This window comes from Dipodomys merriami, unplaced genomic scaffold, assembly GCF_024711535.1.
Source record: "Dipodomys merriami isolate MVZ:Mamm:240054 unplaced genomic scaffold, mDipMer1.0.p SCAF_3, whole genome shotgun sequence".
Classification (NCBI taxonomy): domain Eukaryota; kingdom Metazoa; phylum Chordata; class Mammalia; order Rodentia; family Heteromyidae; genus Dipodomys; species Dipodomys merriami.
The window spans coordinates 50,472,520-50,497,380 of record NW_027204492.1 but is presented as its reverse complement, the minus strand read 5'-3'; the positions used below and the strand labels follow the sequence as shown (position 1 = coordinate 50,497,380).

The window sequence follows — 24,861 nt, the reverse complement described above, 5'->3', positions numbered from 1 at the left end:
GTGAGTGTGTATGTGCACACATGTGCTCATGTGGGTGAGTGCCAGTCCAGGGTCTTGAACTCAGAGCCTGGGCACATTCCTTGAGCTTTTTGCTCAAAGTTAAGTCTACCACTTGAGCCAATGCTTCATTTCTGGCTTTTTTTGGTGATTAACTGGAGATTAGATACTCATAGACCTTTCTGCTGAGACTGGATTTGAACTACAATCCTCAGGTGTCAGCTTCCTGAGTAGCTAGGATTATAGGTATGGTCCACCAGCACCCAGCTTTCAAACAGACTTTTCATGCTATTTTTAAGTTCAGAAGTTTATGATGTCTTTATTTGTTTGTTACATGTGCTAGGGACAGTGTGAGTTTTGGTTACAGTGGTAAGAGATAAAATTTACCTTACATTTATTCAGTTTAGAAATTATTTAGTTCCTTACTTTTCTCAGATGATATTTTGAAGTTAAGTTCATTAAAATAACATTCACTTTTAATCATTAGCAGTGAAAGTTATGCTATTGAAGATTTATTTCTCATCCCATTAATGAAGGTGATTGTATAATAGCTCTTAAAAACATTTGAAGTTCCAAGTTAAATTGGAAAAAGCAAAATATTTTGTACTTAAATGACCTATTTGATCAAATGACTGCTCTGCAACAAGTTCTTTTGAGAATTCCATATCTGAAGCCTACCAAATTACTTTAAATAATATTTCACACCTATGTTGTGGAATTTGCAAATTAATATCTGTTTGAAACAATAAGAACTAATATGGCAAATCCAGAAACTTATAATTCTCTGTTCATCCCTGGATCAAGATAAATAGCACTTTAATTTCACAAATAAAATTTCATTCTAATGCTTTTGACATTTAATTTATGGAAATAATTAATTTAGCTACATCAAAACATCATTTATATCTTTTTAAGAATCACTCTTCTGTTTACTTAACAAAAATATATCTTCATTTTATGAAGACTCCTATCCTGCTGATTAATGGTGTGCAATTATACAATTAACCTTTGCCTAATAAAGTGCAGAAAATTTTCATTAGCCTCATTTTGCAAGAAGTGGTCAATTAAAACTTCTGTAAGGATTTATGATATAATTGGAAGTTAACATTTGTCAAGTTTTCCATGTAAATGTAAAGCATGATCAGAATAGATTTATCTAAAAATACATCTTTTGAAAAACAGCATTTAACATTAGCCATGCAAAACAGATTTTCTTCATAAAACTAGGTAGATGACAGCCAACATCTACTGTAGCATAACTTGCACTTTGAATCCTAATCAGCGATGTGTTGTTGGCAAATGATTAAGAATTAGAGGGGAGGAAGTATCATTTATGGTGCTTACTGAATTTTGCAAATTAAATGATTTCAACTTGGACAATTTCAAGATCTTAGTCAGATATTAACTTGTTCACAAAATTCTTCAAAATTTAAAAATCATTTTAACTGATACAAAGCATCTTTATCATACCACTAAATGTTACCTATGCAAGAGTGGACCTTCAGCAGGAAGCCTATGCCTCATTCCTGTAATCCTAGCCACCCAGGAGGCTGAGTACCTAACTCAGGCTGAGGATCTTACTTCAAAGCTAGCCTGGGAAGAAAAGTCCATGATTCTTATACCCAATTAAACACCAAAAAGCCAGAATCAGGGCAGTGACTAAAGTAGTAGAGTGCTAGTCATGAGCACAAATGCTTAGGAACAGTGCCCAGGTCTTGAGTTTAAGCTTCAGGACTGGAAGACTCAACTTTCTGTTTATCTTGATCTTGCTACATAACAAGTTTAATAAGGGAAACCATGGGACCTATGTTTCTTTGGGCCTGGCTTACTTCACTTAATATAATTTTTTCCAAGCCTTTCCATTTCCTAACAAATGGGGAAATGTCATTCTTTCTGATGGAGGCATAGAATTCCATGAGTCAAGCGGAAAAGGTCAGATAATGTGATGTTAGGAAAACGAACCCTTAAATATGTATTTTAATGTTTTTGTTTCTTTCATGCATGTGTTTCTAACGCATTTATAAGATTATTTCTTTGATGCTTTGTATGTCCCTCCCCCACAGTGTAACCCCCGCTTTCACTTTATTTGATGTCAGTATAACATGTGGAGGAGATGGGGACAAACAAGTCGTTTAAGGATTCAGGTGGACCTGTTGCAACAAGAAGAATTACAAAATGTCATGTCAAAGCAAGCTTTACAATGTCGGTGTGTGGGGGGGGAGGGGGGTATGATTGGGTGGGGGGGAGGGGGGAGGCTGGGAAGGGAGTTGAAGGGTAAACAAAGGAGGAGGCTGCAATGCTTGGTAAGAAATGTATGCATTATCCTGCCAATGTAATTGTAACCCCTCTGTACAGTATGTTCTCAAATAAAATAAAATAAAATTTAAAAAATAAAAAAAAGAGAAAGAAAAAAAAAAAACAAGTTTAATGCTGAGACTGCCAAATAACACTCCATAAGGCAACTTGCTCTCTATTATCTGCACTTTGATTTATAATGTCAAACAAACTAGGTAGATTTATTAAGTTTAAACACCAATCTTTCCAGGTAAAATCTTTGTTTTGAAGTCTGTGCTGTGCATTACAGAATGGTTAGCAAAATCCCTTTACTCTACAGAATTGAATTCTGTGACTTCCCCCAAGGAAAACACTCAAAATTGTCCAGCCATTGTACACAGATATTGCTCCTTATGTCTATGTAATTTATTGCTCTTTATGTCTATGTAATTTATGTGTTTGTTTAGAAATATGTATATGTAATCAATGTATATGCATACTCACATAATATACTTAATATTAGTGCATTACACAGAATATATGGACTTAAGTAAACTTGATCTTATGACACAGAATACTTGTAAAGAAACTAAGCATTGTAGTTAATCATCTGGATGTTTCCTAATAACCAGCACCACAGAGGCAAAACTTCATTAATTTAACAACAAAAGGCTGAAACTACGTTGAAGATATACTAATACTTATTTTATTTTTCCCTTTCCCATTCTGCTCTTCCCTACCATCTTTCCTCTTTGTCATTTTCTCTGTATCTTTGTCTTACTGCCTCTCTGTCTCTGTCTGTCTTTCTCTGTCTCTGTCTCTGTCTCCATCTCTGTCTCTGTCTGTCTGTCTGTCTGTCTGTCTGTCTGTCTGTCTGTGTCTGTCTCTCTCTTTTCTAGTCACTGATTACTGGGTGTCACATTGCAAATGCAGAAGCTTTCTTAACTAAGTGTTTCTATTTTGGACAACTTCACTAAGACAAATTTCTCAAGGTAGGAAAATGGCTCGTTATGGCTCCCCAGAAGAAACACATTTCCATAATGGTCCAGGAGAGACTCTTCCCAAACATTTTGAATACATTTATATGGAGACAAATTTTCACTTCACAAATTTTCATTGAACCTTATATATACACATAATGCTCATCATAACCACAACAGGTTTAGCCTTTATAAGCCTTCCATTTCTATAATAATAGTGGTAGTGTGGGAATGTGGGTAGTTGTTAATCCTTTTGTGGTTGGAATGAAAATAAATCTTAGCATATTTTTACATGTAATTCATGTGAATATTTTCTGTCAGATGACAGTTTGACTCAAAATTAAGTTCATTTTCTTCAAAGTATTGTTGAATATTATGTCTTCTGATATTTAATGATATTAAAACTAAATTCAAATCTATAGGAAATGTTTCTGCCTAGGTTGTTTAATTTGCTTAAAAACTTACATTTCATTCTTTTTATTTTTTGTGACAGGTCGAGAATAGGTTGGCCTTTGACTTATGATTCTCCTGCCTCAGCCTCCTGATTGCTGGTTTATGTTACCACTCCAGCTGCACTTATATATTTATTATTAATTATTCTACTCCAACCAAGTGAGCTTGGATTTTGAGGAAAAAATCTATATTAATATGGGAAATATCAAACAATAATGTAACATATATAAACCATTTTCTTAATGTAATTATTAGTTTTAATTTTATTAGAAACCCTCCTCTTAGTTATTGTTTATTCTGCAAAAGGAGATATTAGGTGATGAGAGACACAGAAAATGTCAATTCACAACCTTAGTTCCTCTTAATTTCCTTGGGAAACTAATTTAATGTAGCCAACATATTTTTCAGAATAAAGCCCAATATACTGTCCACTTATCTTTACTTTGGTATTTCTGGTATTTTCTTATCAATTCAATAATGAATCTGGCAGAGAAGCACATTAATTACATTCTATAACATGAACTTCTTTTATGTATTTTTGAGGCATCCTATTTTATTTATTTCAATGGCAGATTGAATTTCCTTCATTGTAGAAGAGTATTAGAAATTTTATATTTGGCTTGATACTTCCCAGTGACTCATTGTATGTACAATCTGAAATGCATGACCAGAAATTTAATGAATAAAGGACAGAAATGTCGAGCTTAATTCTAAATGTTGATGTCTGGCAGACTTTCAGTAAACTTTGCAAGATTTTTATGGTTCAGTGTTCCAAGGAAACAGAAGAATTTATGATTTACTCTTGGAATTTAGATGTTTCTACAATAAACTTGGCAGGCAAGTAATTGTTTCCCATTGACAACGGATATAATACACAGTTGAGTTGCAGTTAAAGAATAATAAATACATAAAATAAAATCACTAGCTAAATACTGTATCCCTAAATCCAACATGAATATGCTTTCTAGATGAGAATCCCCATTGGCATGAACAAATGACAATTCTGATTTTTGGAGGTTTTAATTAATCTAATAATGCTAGTAAAAGGCAATAAGTAATTCTTCCTTAAAATATTCTGTGGATCTTCAGTGTAACCCCCGCTTTCACTATATTTGATGTCAGTATAACATGTGGAGGAGATGGGGACAAACAAGTCGTTTAAGGATTCAGGTGGACCTGTTGCAACAATGAGAAGTACAAAATGTCATGTCAAAACCAACTTTACAATGTCAGTGTGTGGGGGGGAGGGGGGTATAATTGGGTGGGGGGAGGGGGGAGGCTGGGAAGGGAGGTGAAGGGTAAACAAAGGAGGAGGCTGCAATGCTTGGTAAGAAATGTATGCATTATCCTGCCCATGTAATTGTAGCCCCTCTGTACAGTATGTTCTCAAATAAAATAAAATAAAATTAAAAAAATATTCTGTGGATCTTAAGGCTCAATAAATATTTTGCTAATTTATATTTTAAATAAATTCATTGTTACTATCTCTAAATTTAAAATAAAATTGACTATTTACTAGTCAATATTAAATTTGACTGTTATTAGACAGTTTCTAAGGAGGAAGTTTGTTCTATCATCCTAACAAACATTCTGCTGTTAAGTAGAAACTTCCATTGGTTTAATAGTAACATTTAAGTATGAATTATAACCAATAGTTTCTACAGAAAAGTTTTGGAGAGGGCTGGCAAGGTGGATCAGTGGCTCAGTGCATGCATGAGGCCCTGGGTTGGATTCCCCAGCACCACATACGTAAAAAGAAAAAAAGCTGGAAGTGGCGCTGTGGCTCAAGTGGTAGAGAGCTAGCCTTGAGCTGAAGAGGTGAGGGACAGCACTCGGGCCCAGAGTTCAGGCGCCATGACCGGACCCAAAAAATAAAATAGAAAATAGAAAAGTTTTGGAGAATTATACAGAATTACACTTAGGAAAGAGGGAGTTTGTTTTTATTCATCTTTTTGAGAAATTAAGTAGAGTATAAACAATGCACCTCATAGACAGTAGTCATCACTTACCTTCAGTAATTTAACTATAAAAAACAACTCAGCACATACCTCCTCTTCTTTTCTTTTACTATAATGTATTGGAGATTTCTGCTTTCCTGTTTAACCTCATGCATTTCTTAGCCACAGAACTATACTATGCCCTACAAATGCCATTGCAGAACAATTTCCTTTTCCCTTTGTTCATGTCAAATGCAACAGGGCATGACCACAAACATAGTATTTATTGCATATCACTGATTTATAAATTAAAAATATTTCCCTTGGATTTGTGATACATTTTTCATAGAATGAGAGCCAGGTATGTATCATAATACGTAGTGTCTTACATCTTACTCTTGTATCTGTCTTCAAAATAACACTCGGAATGTGAAAGTAAAAGATCAATTTATAGTACTACATTTATATAAATGGTTTGTTAAAGGGGTAAAACGTATTTGTCTTGTCTCACTTCTGACACCACCCATGATACTAGAAAATTCTCAACACATTTCTTACAATAGCTCTTATCTTAGTCCAGTCATATTATGGCAACACAAAGCTATAGGCTAAGTAAATTTTAAATAACCATTTATCTCTGGAAGTTAAAGAGGTGTTAAAGAAAAAGATTCTGGCAGATTCATTGTCTGTGTCTGATGATAGAATGGTTCTTTTCAGATTACCTATCAAAGTCACTTAAGGCATCACACAATCAGTAAGGATTTCACATACACACACACACACACACACACACACACACACACACACACACACACACACACACACACACACACACACAACCCACTTAATGACAAGTGCCTAAAGGTAATTCCTCTGATATAGTCCAAAGGGTGATCTGATTAGCTTTCAAAGAATTATTTGTATTATGAAAATGTTCTTAAGCTTGATTCATAGCGTAGTGAAAATCCAGGGCCAAAAATTTAAGAAAAAGAAAGAAAAGAGTCTAAACAGTAAGCAGTAAGTAATGGCCAAATCATTCAGCCAAATTCTTTTCTTTTCTTTTTTTTTTTTTTTTTTGGTCTGGTCATGGGGCCTGAATTCTGGGCCTTCAGTTCAAGGCTAGTGCTCTACCACTTGAGCCACAGTGCCACTTCCGGCTTTTTTTCTTTTTGCTTATGTGGTGCTGAGGAATCGAACCCAGGGCCTCAGGCATGCAAGGCAAGTGCTCTACCACTGAGCCACCTTCCCAGCCCCTCAGTCAAATTCTTTACCTTGGTTTGAATCCAGTGAAAATCACAATTAAAGGATCACTTCTTGTTGTGTCTATTAAAAGTAGTGTTGATTAATACAAAAGAAAGAGTAATGCTTGAACATTTTCACATGTCTTTCCGTGCACATACATAAGCATTTCTGATTGTAAATATCTTACTTAGGAATCTTACTTAGCAATATATGACTGGTTTAATTGCTCCAAATTCTTGCCAACAATTGATTTTGTCTATTTCATAGTAGCCATTGTCATGTGTACCTAGTGATTCTCATTGTGATACACCTACTGAAGTACTTCATTGTTCTTTATGGCTAGAGAACATTATTGTATGGGGAAATATATATTATATACTATATCTAAATTGTATTTATATATTATAAACTACAATTATATATTATATATATATGATACCATATATATTTTTTACTTTATCTATCAGTAGATGGGCATCTAGGGTGATTCTACAATTTAGCTACTGTGAATAATTCCTTGATAAATATGGGTGTGAACATCTCTCTACTAAGACTCATATTTCTTCAGATTCAGGCTCAGAAGTAGTATATCTGGATCATAAGGAAGGTCTCATTTTAGGTTTGTAAGGAATTTCTATTGTGATTTACATAGTAATGGAAGTAATTTGAGTTGATCCCCTTTTCTCCACATCCTGCCCAACATTTCCTGTTTGGGGTTTTCTTTTGGACAATTGATGTATTGATTGAGGTAAACCTTCCTTAGGTTTTGTATAATTTTTCATTTTTCATCTGTGTTTGGTATTTTAATATTTACCCTAAAGTCATGAACACATTCCGTTATGTTTTATTCTAAAAGTTTTTATTTTCCATTTTTTTTTGTTTTAGAGGTATAACATCATAAGTTGATTGTTGGAGACAGGAATCAAGATTTCTGTCTTCATGGATGTTTGATTGAAACACAATTTTATCAGAATTTCCCTCTATAATGAAGTACCATGAAAGGAGTCTATATGAGTAGTACTTTCTGAAATTTCTATTCTGGTCCCTTAGTCTACTTGTTTATCCATTTATCTGTAACAGTTTTGCTTATTTTCTTTTGATAAAAACAGGTGTCTAGCAACATCTATTTTATATTTTGTATTTGTATATTTCCTTAAATATTTGTATGCTTTAGCCTTTCCCTGTAAATTTTTGAAGTTATATTAGTTATTAGTTCACCAATATCTAAAGTTCATTGTTGACATCAGAGTTAGGATGATGAATACATTAATTTAGAATTGATAACATATTAACTTCATTAAAATTTCCAACTAGTATTGTTTAATGTTGTATTTATGCTAATTTTATTTACTTTATAAGTTTATTATCTCAGGCATTCATTGTAGTAATAGAAAATTCCTTGTCATAGGGAGGGTGTTTTCAGCTAATTATGAATTTAGTACAAGGAAAGAGGAAAGAGGAAGGAAAGGAGGGATGGGGAGGGAGGGAAAGAAAGAGGAAAGTAGGAAATATTGAAGAAAAAGAGAAGAAAGGAGGGAGAAAAAGAGGAAGGAAAGGAGAGAGGAAGGAAGAAAGAAAGAAAGGAAGGAAGGAAGGAAGGAAGGAAGGAAGGAAGGAAGGAAGGAAGGAAGGAAGGAAGGAAAGAAGGAAGGAAGGAAAGAAGGAAGGAAGGAAGGACGAAAGAAGGAAGGAAGGAAGGAAGGAAGGAAGGAAGGAAGAGGTTGCATGGATCATGCCTGTAATCCTACCCTTGGTTTAGAATATGGTAGAGAATTCTAGAATCCAGTCCTGTGTTTCATCTCTAGAACTGAAGAATAGGAGTCACTTTTGGAAGAATATATTTACTGGAAATTTTAAAAGATTTTAACATGAAGACAAATTAATCCATGTGCTTTCTTTACTTTTAAGTGCTGGGGAATTGAACTGAAGGCCATGTACATTCTAGACAAGTACTCTACACCTAAATATCCTCCTTGTCATCTAATTTTAAGCATTATTCCAAAGTAACAGGTTTATTATGTTAATTCTTTTTAATAATATTTAGATATTTTCGGTGTAAAGACCTTGTATATTTAAACATTTTATTAGCATTCATTAGTTATCAGGTGTTTTGTTATATTGCTGTATATGCTGAGAATATAACTTCTTTAGACTTCCCCGATCTGTCAGTCTCCCTCATATCACCCCCTACTTCAATGAAAATAAAAAATGGAATCAGTTGAAACTGTTTTGAATTGTCTTACATAGGTTTAACATAGTTATTCTTAGATAAGTGGTGATTGGCGCTACTATTAATGTATTATCTATTTTTTGTTGTTTGTAGGATTGATTGAAATTATTTTCCTCTTATTTTTCTCTTTATTTACATTTTCTTATTTATTTCTTTTGTGTCATCCCTGTAAATGTATTTTTCTTTTCTGTTTTTGTTTGTAGGATTAACTTTATTTTTCTCTTATTTTTCTCTTACTTCTTTTGTGCCAGTTCAGGGGCTTGAATTCAGGGCCTGGGTGCTGTCCCTGAGCTATTTTGCTCAAGGCTAGGACACTAGCACTTGAGCAACAGCTCTAATTCCAGCTTTTTGGTGGTTAAATGAAGATAAGAGTCTGTCTAGTCTTGCTTTGAGCCATGACCCTCAAATGTCAGCTTTGTGAATAGTTAAGATTATAGATGTGAGCCACTGATTCTCAGCAGGATAAATTTATTTGTAAATATTGAGATTATATTAATGACTTTTATACACATTAATTTGAGCATGTGGCTTTTAAGATATTTATTTTCTAGGTATAGAATAAAGTTATCTTGACAAACGGCACTACTGTCCTTTCTGTTACTTAGAGCTTTTATTTTTATGTTGTGCATTATTGTATTGAATACACACAACATGTAAGACATCTTACAGAATAGATTTATCAGTTTTGAGTATCCTTCTCTCATTACTAGTCACAAAGGTAAAATTTTCATTAATTCATCATTAAATATGTAATCTTCCATAGGATTTTTGTATAAAACTCTAGATGTTTTCATTAGATTAGTAGTTATTTTCTAGTCCTGGTTTGCTGAGAGTTTGATACATATGAAACTTAAACTTTCATAAATAAGTTTTCTGCTTATATTGAGAGTTGTCTTCTAATATAAAAAAAGATGAATCTGTGCAAAAGATGAATCTGAAATTGGAATACTCTGTTAAAATCACTGTTCTATTCAATTATGTTGTTTCACAATATTGATCTTGAGTTATAGATGATATAAAAAGTTGAAAACAGAATACTTCAGTGTAAAGCACAGCCTCACTGAAAGATTCTTGGATTTTTAAGAGATTATTAATTTTTACTTTTGGTTAAACTACTCAGAAGAAGTGGTTATTAATTTCTATGTTAGATATCTATCTGCAGAGGATTTCTGATCCTCCCTTGGTAGAGTTGTGGATTTTTGCAAAAGTAGCTAAAAATCAATCCCCTCCCTGTGTCCATGCACTTTTTTTTTTTTTCTTTTTTTTTGGGTCCAGTCATGGGGCCTGAACTCTGGGCCTGGGCGCTGTCCCTCAGCTCTTCAGCTCAAGGCTAGCACTCTACCACTTGAGCCACAGCGCCACTTCTGGCTTTTTTTCTTTTTGCTTTTGTGGTGCTGAGGAATCGAACCCAGGGCCTTGAGCATGCAAGGCAAGCGCTCTACCACTGAGCCACCTTCCCAGCCCTGTCCATGCACTTTTACAAGACAAATTTAACTCTTTCCATAAGGAGAGGAATGCTACTTCTGCACTCTGAATATGAGTTATATTTTGGACCTTATGCGATCAGTGAAATATGGCTAAAATAATACTATGCAAGTTTCTAGGTCTAGAGAATGTATACATACTTCTGCCCCCTCAGAAATCTTTATGATGAATCATTTGGAATAGCTTTCTGGATAACTTGGTTATCCCTGTGGTCTTTGCAGGTAGCCACCCAACTCTAACAGGCAACACTACATTGACCTTCAATTGACTAAAAATACATTACCCTTCCTAACCAAGACCAGAACTGCAGCTTGAGATCAGAGAAAATTTCTGATTTATAATATTTTGAGCTAAATAAAACATTTTTGTTTTTAACTGTAAATTTTTGGGGTAATTTGTTTTTTGCTAGTAATAAATACCATAGCCATGAGATTAATGTATTATTAGCTCAAGATTTATTCAATTAGTCACTCATTTTACTAATACAGGAAAAATCTTGTTTATGATACTTGCTTTTGAATTCACTAGGACTGAGAAGTAAGTATATAAAAATATATCTATCCTTCTGAGACAGAGACAAAATAAACAATATAAATAATAAAAACAGACCATATTTTTGCTGTTAATTGGTAGAAAAGGTAAAGGGTCTTTAATTTTATTTCAGATATCCAAGAAAAATATCATTAAGTATTTGACTGCTGAATAAATAATTAAGCAAAGTATTTGGAGGGAATTACATAGATATTTAGATAATTAGGTGGCTAGTTAAAGAAAGCTTACACTGGATACAGAAAATAGCAAATACATAGCCATTAAATGTGTCTGTACCTGGTGCAGAGTTTTGAGACCTTTTGCAGTAGAGTGAAAGTGGAAACACTATGATATGGCATTAGATAAATTTCAGGGGATTATATATTTTACAAGTGTGTTGGTTTTACTTGGAGTTATAGCACAAGTATATCAGGGTACTTCTCTCTGTCATCTTGTATTTCAGTGGCAGACCTAGAAGAAGGGCATAAAATCAGCAGATATTTTTAACAAGGTCCTTATGAATACTGTCAAAGCAGTGGAGAACTGGTGGCTTGTGCCTATTATCCTAATTATCCAGGAAGCTGAGATTGAGAAGTTCAGTTTGTAACTAGGCAAGGTAGACAAATCCTCAAGATATTTATCTTCAATTAACCAGCAAAAAGTCCAATCTGGAGTTTGGCTTAAGTGGTAATGCATCATCTCTGATTGATAAAGCCAAGTGAGAGCTTGAATCCGGAGCTCAAACCCTTATTAAGATTTATTCTGTCTTTCTTGCATTCTATTTTTTTGGCTCCCTTATTGAAGATTAGGTGACTATAGATCTGCGGGTTCATTTCTAGGATGTCAGTTCTATTCCATTAGTCCTCAGGTCTGTTCTTATGCCAGTATATAGTAGCATTTGAAGCTTGGTATTAATATTCCTCCCGCATTGTTCTTACTGCTAAGGATTTTTTGGCTATTCTGGATCTTTTATTGTTCCATATGAATTTTGGAATGCTTCTTCTATTTCCTTGAAGAATGAGTTGGGATATTGATGTGTATTGTACTGAATTTGTAAACAGCCTTTGGCAGTATTGCCATTTTCACAATGTTAATCCTACCAGTCAAGGAGCTTGGGAGGTTTTCCACTTCCTTAGTTCTGCTTAATTTTTTTTTTCAAGTTTTTAAAGTTTTCATCATAGAGTTCCTTCACTTCTTTACTGAAGTTTATTCCAAAGTATTTTATTTTTTTTGTGGAGCTATCACAAAAGGAGTTGCTTTCCTGATTGCATCCATGCTCTTCTTGTTACTGACATACAGAAAAGACATTGATTTTTCAGGGTTAATATTATACCCTACTACTTTGCCAAAGTTTCAGATCAGCTCCAGTAACTTGGGAGTCCATGGGGTCCTTTAAATGCAAGATCATATCATCTGCAAAGAGGGAGGGTTTTACTTCATCTTTCCCTATTTAGAGCCTCTTTATATTTGCATTTTCTTCTTACTGCTCTAGTTAGACATTCTAATACTAAATTGAAGAGGGGTGGAGAGAGTGGACATCCTTGTCTCATTCCTGAGTTTAAAGGAAATGGAGTTAGCTTTTTGCCATTAAGTTTACTGTTGGCTGTATGTTTTTCTGACACAGCCGTTATTACATTGAGGAATGTTCCCTGGATTCCTAGTTTCTCCAGAGCTTTCATGATAAAGGGGTGTTAGATATTGTCAAATGCATCTATTGAGATAATCACACAGTTCTTATCCTTTATCTTGTTTATGTTATGAATTACATTAATTGACTTGCATATATTGAGCCAGGTTTGTATCCTGAAATGAAACCTGTTTGCTCATGCTGTATGACTTTTTGATGAATTGTTGAAGTTGATTGGTGATAAATTTGTTGAGAAGTTTTGCATCAATGTGCATCAAAACTGGGTCTATATTTCTCTTTTTTTGATGAGTCCCTGTCTGATTTTGGGATGAAGGTTATGATGTCTTCATAGAAAGAGTATGGTAGTGAACTCTCACTAGTAAGTGGTGCTGGAAAATTTGGTTAAACACCTCTAGAAAACTAAAATTAGATCCTTTTTATTGTGAAAATACTGTACAGAGGGGTTACAATTCCATGGGCAAGATAATGAGTACATTTCTTATCAAGCATTGTAGCCTCCTCCTTTGTTTCCCCTTCCCATCCCTTCCCATCCTCCTCCGCGCCCCCCCACCCAATCCTCCATGCTCCCCACCCCCACACCAAAGTTGTAAAGTTCGTTTTCGACATAAGGACTTGTACATCTCATTGTTGCAATGAGTCCATTGTATCCCTATTTAAACGATTTGTTTTTCCCCTTCCCCTCCACAAATTATACTAACATCAAAAACAGTGAAAGCAGGGGTTATACTGTTGGGGAGGGACATACAAAACAACAAAGAAATAATATTATAAATGTGTTAGAAACAATCGCATGAAAGAAAAAAAACATTACCCAAATGTTTATAAACAAGACCACACTAAAGCTACCAGCACGACTATGTTTATTGCAGCACTATTTACTATAGCTAAGATATGGAACCAACCCAGATGCCCCTCAGTAGATGAATGGATCAAGAAAATGTGGTATATATGCACAATGGAATTCTATGCCTCCATCACAAAGAATGACATTGCCCCATTTGTTAGGAAAAGGAAAGACTTAAAATTAGATCCTTATATATTACCTTGCACCATAATCAACTCCAAAAGGATCAAAGACCTTGAAGTAAAAGCAGACACCGTGAAAACATTACAGAAGGGAATAGGAGGAACTCTAAGGTTCCTTGGAACAGGCCTAAATTTTTTTTATCAAGACCCAGAAACAAAACAAATCAGAGAAAGGGAGGACAAATGGGATTGCATGTAACTGCAGAAAAAGTACACAGCTAAGAAGATCAATAGAAAGCCCACGGACTGGGAGAAGATCTTCACCAGTTATATCACAGACAAGGGCCTCATATCTAAAACATACTTAAAACTCAAAAAATTAATTCCCCCCAAAACCAATCCTCAAAGAAACAACTACCCCAGTAATAAGTGGGCTAAAGACTTAAAGAGAAACTTCTCTGAAGAAGAAATAAAAATGGCCAATAGACACATGAAGAAATGCTCAACATCTCTAGCCATAAAAGAAATGCAAATAAAAACAACGTTGAGATTCCACCTCACTCCAGTTAGAATGGCTATAATCAAGAACTCTAATAACAACAGATGCTGGAGGGGAAGAGGACAAAAGGGAACCCGACTGCACTGTTGGTGGGAGTGTAAACTTGTTCAACCACTCTGGAAAGCAGTATGGAGGTTCCTCAAAAGACTACACATTGATCTCTCCTATGACCTAGCAATCCCACTTTTGGGCATTTACTCAAAGGTTCACAGACAATGCCATACTAAAACTTTAATCACAACTATGTTTATTGTAGCATTATTCACCAAAGCAAAGATATGAAACCAACCCAGATGCCCCTTAGTAGATGAATGGAACAAGAAAATGGAATTCTATGCTTCCTTCAGAAAGAATGGCACTGCCTTATTTGTTAGGAAATGGAGACGATGGGAAAAAATCTATTAAGTGAAGTAAGTCAGACCCAAAGAAATATAGGTCCCATGTTTTCCCTTATTTTGCAATAATTAGTATATTTCCCTTATTTACAATAATTAGTATATTTCTAGCATATTTTTTTCAGATGAGCCGAAAAGCTCAAATGATATGTACATATATAAGATGATGTTAAGTGAAATGAACCCCAAGATATGGACACAAGAGGTGTTTCTTTGTTGTTTTTAATGTACTATATGACTTTTTTGTTTCCTTTGTATGTTCTTCCCCCTATGGTATATCCCCTGTTGTAACTGTACTTGATTTTGGTACCCTGTATCTTGTATGTGTATTTGTCTAAGTTGGGAAAGGGAGGGGGAATAACCAAATGCTAAAACAAGGACACAGGATGACCCATTTCAACAGTGATACCCACAAGACAGTATATTGGAAATGAACTTTATAACTTCAGGTGGTGGAATAGGGGGGAGGTGTGAGAGAAGTGGGGGAGGGAAGGGATAATGGGAGAACAACAAGAGAAGAGGTAACAATGCTTGACAAGAAATGTACTCGTTACTTTACTCATGTAACTGTAACCCCTTTGTACAGCATCTTTACAATAAAATAAACTTAAAAAAATAAAGATTTATTGTAAGCCAGGTACTGGTGGCTTATGCCAGTAATACTTAGGAGGCTGAGATCCTGAGGATCATGGTTCAAAGCCCGCCCAGACAGAGAAAACAGTGAGACTCATATCTCCAATTAACCACCAGAAAACCGGAAGTGGTGCTGTGACCCAAATGACAGAGCAGTAGCCTTGAGGTGAGGAGCTCAGCAACAGCCCCCATCCCAGATTTCAAGCCCCATGGCCGACAAAAATACATAGATAGGCTGGGAAGGTGGCTCAGTGGTAGAGCGTTTGCCTTGCATGCATGAGACTCTGGGTTCGCTTCCTCAGCACCACATAAGCAAAAAGAAAAAAGCCGGAAGTGGCACTGTGGCTCAAGTGGTAGAGCACTAGCTTTGAGCCGAAGAGCTGAGGGACAACGCCCAGGCCCAGAGTTCAGGCCCCATGACGGGAACAACAACAACAAAAAAACATAGATAGATAGATAGATAGATAGATAGATAGATAGATAGATAGATAGATAGATAGATAAGATAGAACAAGATGCTGCTATTTCACTGAAATAAGGAAAAGTTCTGAAAAACTGTAGACTTAGAGGAATTTCTAAGGGCTCAGTTTTAAATACGTTAAATTTGGGATCATCTATTAAATATACAGGTAAAGGGATAGAATACACAGCTGACTATATGTGTTTGAATTTCAGGAGTGTCATTTGCACTAGAGATCATTATTTGGGAGTTACACAATTAATGAACAGATTTGTGAAAATGAGTTTATTTCAACAGGAGAATGGGACAAGTATTGAGCTCTTTGATAATTTAATGTTCATGATTTTGTAGAAGAGGCAAAATAAACAAAGGAGGCTGAAAACTGGATCATGATTGTGGAGGAAAACTAAAAGTTTTCATAACCTGAAAATCAATTTGAAAGAATATTTGGGGGGCAGTTTACCAACTGCATCAAATGCTTTTGAAAGGTCAATTAAGATGACCATGGAGCATTGATCACTGGATTTAACAGTATGGGGCTTATTGGTATTCTTGACAAAGACAATTTAATGAACAGGTCATGACAAAGTTTGACTTAAGTTAAAAGTGGAAATAGCTGCTATTGAGTTCTGCTATGAAGTGAAAGCGAAAAATTAGGTGTAGTTAGAATAGGAAGTAGTGTCAAGTGCTTTGTCTTTTTGGTTTTCCTTTCTAGTTTTTTTTAAGAGAAATAACAGCATGCTTAAATATTGGTGAGGGAGCTTCTGTAGAGAAAGAGTATTTGGTGATGCAGGAAATATGACACTCACCTCTCCTCTCTGTAATAAGAATGCAAAGGAGCCTTCTATTTTCTATTACAAATTTTCTTTCTTTCATTCAAGGTTGATTAGCCAAAGATCAAATGGGAATGAACTGATTATTACTGCATACTAATAGGAGCGGCACATTTTTAGCTTGGTTAAAATGGACAACAACAATGTTCTTTGTGTTCCAGCAGTCTTCATGTATAAAAAGAAACAGAGTAAAAGGAAAGCAGGATGAAGCAGACAAGAAAATGAACTAGGATTTTCTTTCTTTGTTTCTTTGTTTCTTTTTTTTAATTGTGAAAATACCATACAGAAGGGTTACAATTACATGACCAATGTACTGAGTACATTTCTTATCAAGCATTGTTGTCTCCTTCTTTGTTTCCCCTTCCCATCCCTTCCCATCTCCCCTCCCCCCCACCCCCCTCACCCTCCATGCCAAAGTTGTAAATTTCGTTAAGTGAAGTAAGTCAGGCCAAATGATTTCTCTTATTTGCAATAACTAGAATATGTCTGAGACAAGCAGAAATGGTCAGATAAGTTGATGTTAGTCGAAATGAACCCCAAGATAAAGACTCAGATGATTTTTCTTTCTTGCTATTATTTCTAACATATTTATAAAATGATTTCTTTCTTTGTTTCTTCATCTCTCATAAATCACCTTTCTTGCTACATAGTAGTTACAATATATATGGTCATGATTTTTTATGTTTTAATTTTATTGTCAAGATGATAAAGAGAAGGGTTATAGTTACATAAGTAATGTAGTGAGTACATTTCTTGTCGAAATTGTTACCCCCTCCCAAATTTTTCTGCCACTTGCCTTCCTTTTTAAGTGATGTCTTAAGTGCCTTTTGTATTCAAAGTGGATTTAATGGCATGTCAAGTAATTATGTGACTTGACACCTAAATTACTTCAGCCCTAGGATCCCTTTGAATACTTTTCAGGATAACTCACCTGTAATCATATTCAGCAAATACTTTGAGACAGATGGGACCCATTAGAGCTGCAGAATCATATAGTGGTAATAGCATCACCTTAACCAAGCTGCTCCTAAAGTGTCAGGGGACACAAGATGAAGGCATAATCTGGGCATTGCAATTATCAGTTCACTAATTAGGAAGCGAAGATTTTGTTTCTGACTCAGTTGCCAACTCTCCCTGTGTTGTTCAAGTCATTTATTTTCCCTTGGCATTATCATCATTGCAAAGAAAAAAAACAGATTTGTGCTTCCTTGCATATATTGACAATTAATGCATATTCAGCAGCTTGAAAAATGTGTCAGAAAAAAATGCCTTACATTTCAAGGTATAATGAAGATGGAATTTTTTGAAATAACAGCAGTTTGTTTTCATCTTATGCATAACTCAAGTGGCTAAAATCTCTTTTTTCCAGAATGACATTAAATCATAAACATATGAAACATTCAAGTGCTAATTTCAACGTTTTCTCTATTAATATAGGCACTGAAGTACAGTGAGAGATACTAGCCTTGATAGATTGCCCCATTTCTGGTTCTGGGAGTTTGAGAGCTACCTACAACAAAATTTATTGGTAAAACAGGAAAGAACTTTAGGGAATTACATTTCTGATGAAGAGAAGTTAATGGTTGTTTGGCTCCAAAATTTCACTAGAAGCCATAAGCTTCATGTCAATCGAATTGATTTCTCCATGCTTCTATACAACACAACTATTTCAGCTCAGAGAAAAAAGAAAAGAACAAAACAAGAACTCTACAAGAGGTCATTAAATTAATTTCTGAGCTCACTTCAACTTTATGGAATCTTTCACCAATTTAAAAATACATTCCTTATACACTTCTAAAAAGCAACCATGCTACTATTACAGCCCATTTCTGTTTGCTCATTCATTCATCAATCAGCACTATTTGAGTAACTACTACCTTTCAAGCCTATTCCTAAGCCTATTTTGCATGGGGTAAAAAGAGAAAGAATATATTTAGAAGAGTTTCTACCACTGCTCATTTCCATACAGCTTGCAACATCTTTTCACAGAGAAATTATGCTTCCTTTCTTCTTTGACATGTGATTTGCCTTGGCTAGAGAACACTCAGCAGAACTGAGTTTGCCAGACCTAAGGAAATGCTCTAAGAGCTAGCATGTTGTTTCATCAATCTGTTTGCCTTTTTCCCATGGTTGTAGTTGGGCATAGTTAGGGGCATCTCCTTAGCCTGAATATGGGAAGGAAGATATCATGTGAAACAATACCAGAATTGCAGGCAATACACAATCCAACCAAGAAAGAAATCCTTTTAAACCACTGAGATTCTAAGGTCATACCAAAGTTCATAAACAGCTTTTTTCTCACCAAAGCTCTTTTGGGGATTTTCTATTTAATATCGAACAGATCTGAATATAACTGGGCATTTAGACACACGGGTGCCTTTTCACAGGACAGCTATCTCTCCTGATTGCCATCTCTTTGGTATTTTTTAATTTCTTTCTAAGAGCCAGCCACATGGGAAATTCTTTATTCCTTTGAATCTATTCAAGATATCATTCATTTCTTAATTAAAGAATTCAAACACTCTTGAAGTAAAATAACACTTACATTAAAGAGAAAACTATGTTGAACTTTGGTAACATTAGACATAGCCATTTATGAAGCTAATTGTCATAAAGCAAATTCCATTGCAGTTTGTAACTAATGAGCTATTTCAAGGGAATTATATAACCTGCAATAAAAGGCAAATACTTAGGAAATAAAATTAATCATGGGTCTTATGGACATTATAATAAAAAATTCTCTCTTTTCAGTATCCCTTATAATGTAAAATGTATTTTATTTGTAGGATTGAAAACCAATGCATTAATCATTTTCTTTCTGTGTTAGTTCTCCTTATACAATATTACAGTGTATTATTCAATGTTAGACCTGACAGAAATAATAAATGTTAAGATTACTTACTTCAATCCTCTTCCTTTGAAACTAAAGAAATAGTGGAATCTAATGTTCAAAGATACTTAGCTTAAAGTTGTACAAGGGCTGCTGACTCTAGCTGTACTTTTCTTGCTACTGTGCCAACACCACAGAGTATCATACATTGGAGCACATAAAAGTAAGAGTACTATATGCCAGTAGTCCACTAAATATAATGTAATGTAATATATATATATATATATATATACATATATATGATCACAGCAAAACCTAAAAATAACACATTTTTTTCCAATGACGGAGTGGATTAATGAATTTACAAAACCCAAGAACTCATAGTAAGTTACTGAGCTGGGATTTAAATCTGGGCATTCTTGCTCTAGAATCACTTTTCTGAACCACAAGTAAAAGAAATGAATATAAACTGAGTTGAAGGAAAACCTGAATGTAGGAGTAAAAATTAGGAATGGTTATTTTCAATTTAAGAAAAATATCTACACCTTAAAATTCACTTGCAAGACTTAAAAATAAAATAAAACCCTATAAAGCTGCTTTGAGGACTCAGTTTATTAGGCTCTGGTCTCTTTGACCCTGGTGAATAAAGTTTATATTCAAATTACTAAAATCTTAAAAGGCTAAAATTTCAGATTTCAATAGGCAGAGATTTGAGAATAGAGTTTTAGAAACAGGCAAATGTATAATCCTATATCCAACTACCCAGCAAAAAGCTGGAAGCAGGGGTGGCTCCAGTGGTAGAATGCCAGCCACAAGCAAAAAAGCCAAGCAATAGTAATGAGGCTCTGAGTTCAAGCCCCAGGACATGCATATATGTATACACACATGCACATGAACGCATACACAACACATACATATAACACACACACACACACACACACACACACACACACACACACACACACACACACACACACACACACACACACACAGTCACCTTTGTCTTAGTTTGGTCCCATTGTTCTTTGAGCAGTCTGTGGTGCTATTAAGGGAGAATTCTCCTAGAGCCATCTATCCAAAGGAAGAACTGAATTATAAACATATTTAGTGCTTCCATCCTTGTAATGCTTCTTAATAACCCAAACAAAACATTTAACAATCATTTGTAAATTACTAGTTCACAATAAGTACATGGAAAAATTGTGACATTTTTCACTATACTTTCTGCCCTTAAGGATACATTCAAAGTTGGCACCCAGATTAAAAAAAAGAGGTTCTGAAATTCACCTTATATCAAAGGTTTCCATTTCCAGTGCCTCTTTTTTCCAAAGGATTCTTGCTAAACACTCCCACCATGACTTGGCACGGAACATTAATGGATATTTACTAATGAAAGGACTGTAACTCAGGCAGTTAGAAATGTTTTATTTGACTTGGTCTAAGTATCATTAGCATGATTGTGCAGAGTAAGTGAAGAAGAAAATGTAGGTTGATGGTAAAATCCCTTCAACTATGCCTTTCTCCTATTATCCAGGTAAAGTTATATGAGAAACTTTCAACATGAATGGCACCATTTCATTTCATCACCCATGAACTTTTTATCTTACTTGCTTTATTCTCTGGAAAGCTGTATTTAAGTTCCAGAACAGCTGTTTATCTGAATTCACAAGTACCTTTGTGCCTGTGTAATGTACACAGACTCTAGCATGACTTGAAACACTACAAATGCCATGAAGTAATTTAATATTTAATATCATGAGTTCTGGAGTCTGAAAGGATTGGGAATTCATCAATTTTCTGACCCCAAAGGAAATCATTTAACTTACTTCAGCCTCTCTTTCTTCTTTTATTTACCGAAAGAAGAAATAACACCTACATTTCAAGAAATTGTTCATTCATTCAATACATGCTATGTACCAGATGGACAGACTTCAACAAAAAGAGTTAAAATATAAAAATTATAGACCAAATAAGGGCTGGGAAGGTGGCTCAGTGGTAGAGCTCTTGCCTTGCATGCATGAGGCCCTGGGTTCGATTCCTCAGCACCACATAAGCAAAAAGAAAAAACCAGAAGTGGTGCTGTGGCTCAAGTGGTAGAGCGCTAGCCTTGAGCTGAAGAGCTGAAGGACAGCGCCCAGGCCCAGAGTTCAGGCCCCACGACCGGACCCAAAAAAAATTATAGACCAAATAAAAGTAAGAGGTGAGTATTGCCACGTAGTAATTAGGAAGACAGAATGGTTATTTTAAGTAGAATAGGCAGATTGCACCATAGGTGAATAAATCTCAGAATATGTTATATATTTATAATGAAAAAGGCATGTATTATACTGATAGGATATGATATTATACTGATAAGATACTGAACATGTTAGGATCAACTTTACATTTAAATGATTCTGGTTGGTACAGTGAAGAACAAATCACAAAGAAGTAAAAGAAGAAATAAGGAAATCAGGTAAGATATATTAGTAAGTCAGATCATCAAATCAGTGGTAGAGGTAATATAGTAAGAAATGATCAGATTATAAATTTACAGATGGAATAACTCTTTAGAATTCAGGCCTAAGTGAGCAGAAGGAAGGAATTTCTAGCCAATGAGATGTAGAGGGCTGTGGATAGAGCAATGTATGAACAGAAACTGTAAAAGCTCAATTTGGGGCATTCACTATTAGATTGCTTTTAGAAAAGAAGTAGACTAAAAACTCAACTAAATGGATCTAGCATCTAAAAAAAGACTTTATAATGATACAAATTTGGAATATTGTGGAGATTGAAAGACAATGTTTGTAAAACATTAAAACAGTACATAACATATGAGAACTCAATGTATACTACATTAAAGATGTTTAATGATAACATTAGCAATTGTAATTCCCATTACTTGACTAGCACAGTGCCTGGGATTTAGTGAACTGCAAGTATATGTATGAAGTACCCAAAAAGAAATTTTCAAGCAATTGCTTATGTGAGTGAGTTTTGAAAACATAACACAGGAAGGAGCCACAATATATTTTTGTATTTAAAATGAAATTAATATTAGTTAATTATTTGTAATTTTATGAATGTTTGCTAAGAAAGTAGGATATCAGGTACTGGTGACTGATGCCTATAATGCTAGCTACTGAGGAGTCTGAGATCTGTGAATCCTTGTTCAAAGCTAGAGAGAGTACATAAATTTGAGAAAGTCATATCTGCAATTAACCAAAAGAAAGCTGGAAGTAAAGCTGTGGTTCAAGTGGAAGAGCACTAGTTCTGAATAAAACATTGAACAAGAACAAGAGGCTAAGCTCTAGTATTGGCCAGAAAAGCAAAGAAAGAAGGGGACGTGTAGGGAGGGAGAGGGGCAGGGACAGGGACAGCAAATGGGAGTGAGGGAAGGGAGGAAAGAAGAACTCCAGACTCTCATACAAATATTTCCTTAAGATTTATTGCCACATGCTTCCTACACAAAAGATTCAACTCAGACTCATTGACTACATTTTCATGTGGATTTTATAAATAAATAATACACATCATTCATTGACTTGAAAATAAAATAATATAAAAGTATGCACATTATGATATCTTTTTGGTTTGTTTTTTAAAAAAATTGTTAAGATGATGTACAGAGAGTTTATAATTACATAAGTAAGGCAATGAGTACATTACTTGTCCATCATTGTTACCCTTTCCCATCCTTGTTGTTGTCCCACTATCCCTTCCCTAGCCCACCTCCCACATTCCTCCTCCCACCCTATTCTCACCCCACCTAAGTTGTAAAGTTCCTTTCCAATATACTGTCCTGTGGGTATCCTTGTTGCAATGACTGAAACAATGCAATCGTGAAACAAGGACACAGGATGACACATTGCAACATTATGTTATCTTGATTCTATTCTTGTCCTTATCCCTTCCTAAAGTTTATATCACAGCTCCTTCTGAAAGGGACATTGATAAATTTCATGTGGGGGCTTTTTGGGATCTGTTTCAGTTTCTCAGTTCTGCTGTTGCAGTGAAAAACAGCTATAGACAAAGTGGAAACAAATGAGTTTGGCTGCATTCCAACAAAGCTTTATAAAAACAAGCATCAGGTCTGTTGGTCTTAGCCTTCTATATACTGTGGGTAGTAGATTTAATTAGTTTATGTCTTAGTTCTAGCTTTTAAAGCAAAACCTAATAGACTGCTTGAAACAACATTTATTTCTCACAGATTTGAAGATGGAAATCAAGATCACTGTGACAAATTGGCAAGGTTCTACTGAAAACCCTCTTTTAGGCTACAGACTAGCAACTCTTCATACCATTACACAAAAGAAGGAGAGAAAGTTAGTCCCTTGTTATAATGGTCTGAAACCCACTCGTTGAGAAGATTTCACTATATGAATTTGAATAATATACAACATTTATTTTGTTTTATTTAATGTAAATGAATATTTTAATGTCCCCTTATACAAATGGTAGCCTAAGATGTATCACAGTGTTTTTCTTTTACCATGAAGGAGTATAGAATATATTGTTTATTTTAGATATCCTTCTACATCACTACATAGAAAGTACCCTCATGGTTTTCTGTGACTGTCTCTATTTTGTTATATATAATATAGTTTATTTAAATATTTTCTTTTAATAGACTTTTATATATGCCTATTGCTTTATACTTACAAACAAGGCCTGGTGAAGAATTCTGGAAATATACCAGTCAATGTGTGTATAAGTGTACAAGAAGAATAAAATTTTGAACTTTCAATGATGAATCAAACTAGTGATTTTGGAAGCTGTTGCTGGATTCACCTTTATAGGAGTTTTAACATTTTCACTTTCAGCAAAACATATGAAAGTGCCTGTTTCAAAATTATGAAAAGCTTCATGGATTCGTGTGTCATCTTTGCAGAAAAGCCATGTTAATCTTCTCTGGATCATTCCAATTATACTGTATGTGCTGCTGAAGTGAGCACCATGAAGTGATTTTTAATTCAGTAATGGATGAATGCTTCCGTGTGGCTTGCACCCAAAGATAGGACAGACTATAAAACTCCTCATTCCATTTAGCCTGTAGCAGAGAGGGGAAAATGTTCTGGACAGCTGCAGGCTCTTTTTTCCAGAGTGATGATTAGAGGAGACTATATCACCTTAAGTTCCAGAAATGCATGAATCTGCACTCAAGCTAATAAGGGACACAAATGGTCAAAATGGTAGAACAAGTTAATAATATGAAAATGCTGAAATAAGGATACAGGACGACCCATTGTAACAAGGAGGTGCACAAGACACTATGTTGAAAATGAATTTTACAGTTTTGTGGGAGTGGGGGTAAGGGAGGATTTGGGAAGCTGGGAAGGAAAGTGATGGTAGGGGAAAAACAAAGGAGTAGGGAACAATACTCGATAGGAAATGAACTCATGGGTTCCAGGAACATGGTGGAGGACAAG

The 24,861-nt window shown here is 34.9% G+C and overlaps 1 non-coding gene across 1 annotated transcript; it reads right to left on the bottom strand.

Moving 5' to 3' along the window:
• Positions 1–24,280: 24,280 nt before the first annotated feature.
• On the bottom strand, positions 24,281–24,387 carry LOC138840523 (U6 spliceosomal RNA). The gene has a single exon (XR_011376099.1). It is a non-coding gene; the product is annotated as a U6 spliceosomal RNA (small nuclear RNA).
• Between the last annotated feature and the right edge of the window lie 474 nt (positions 24,388–24,861).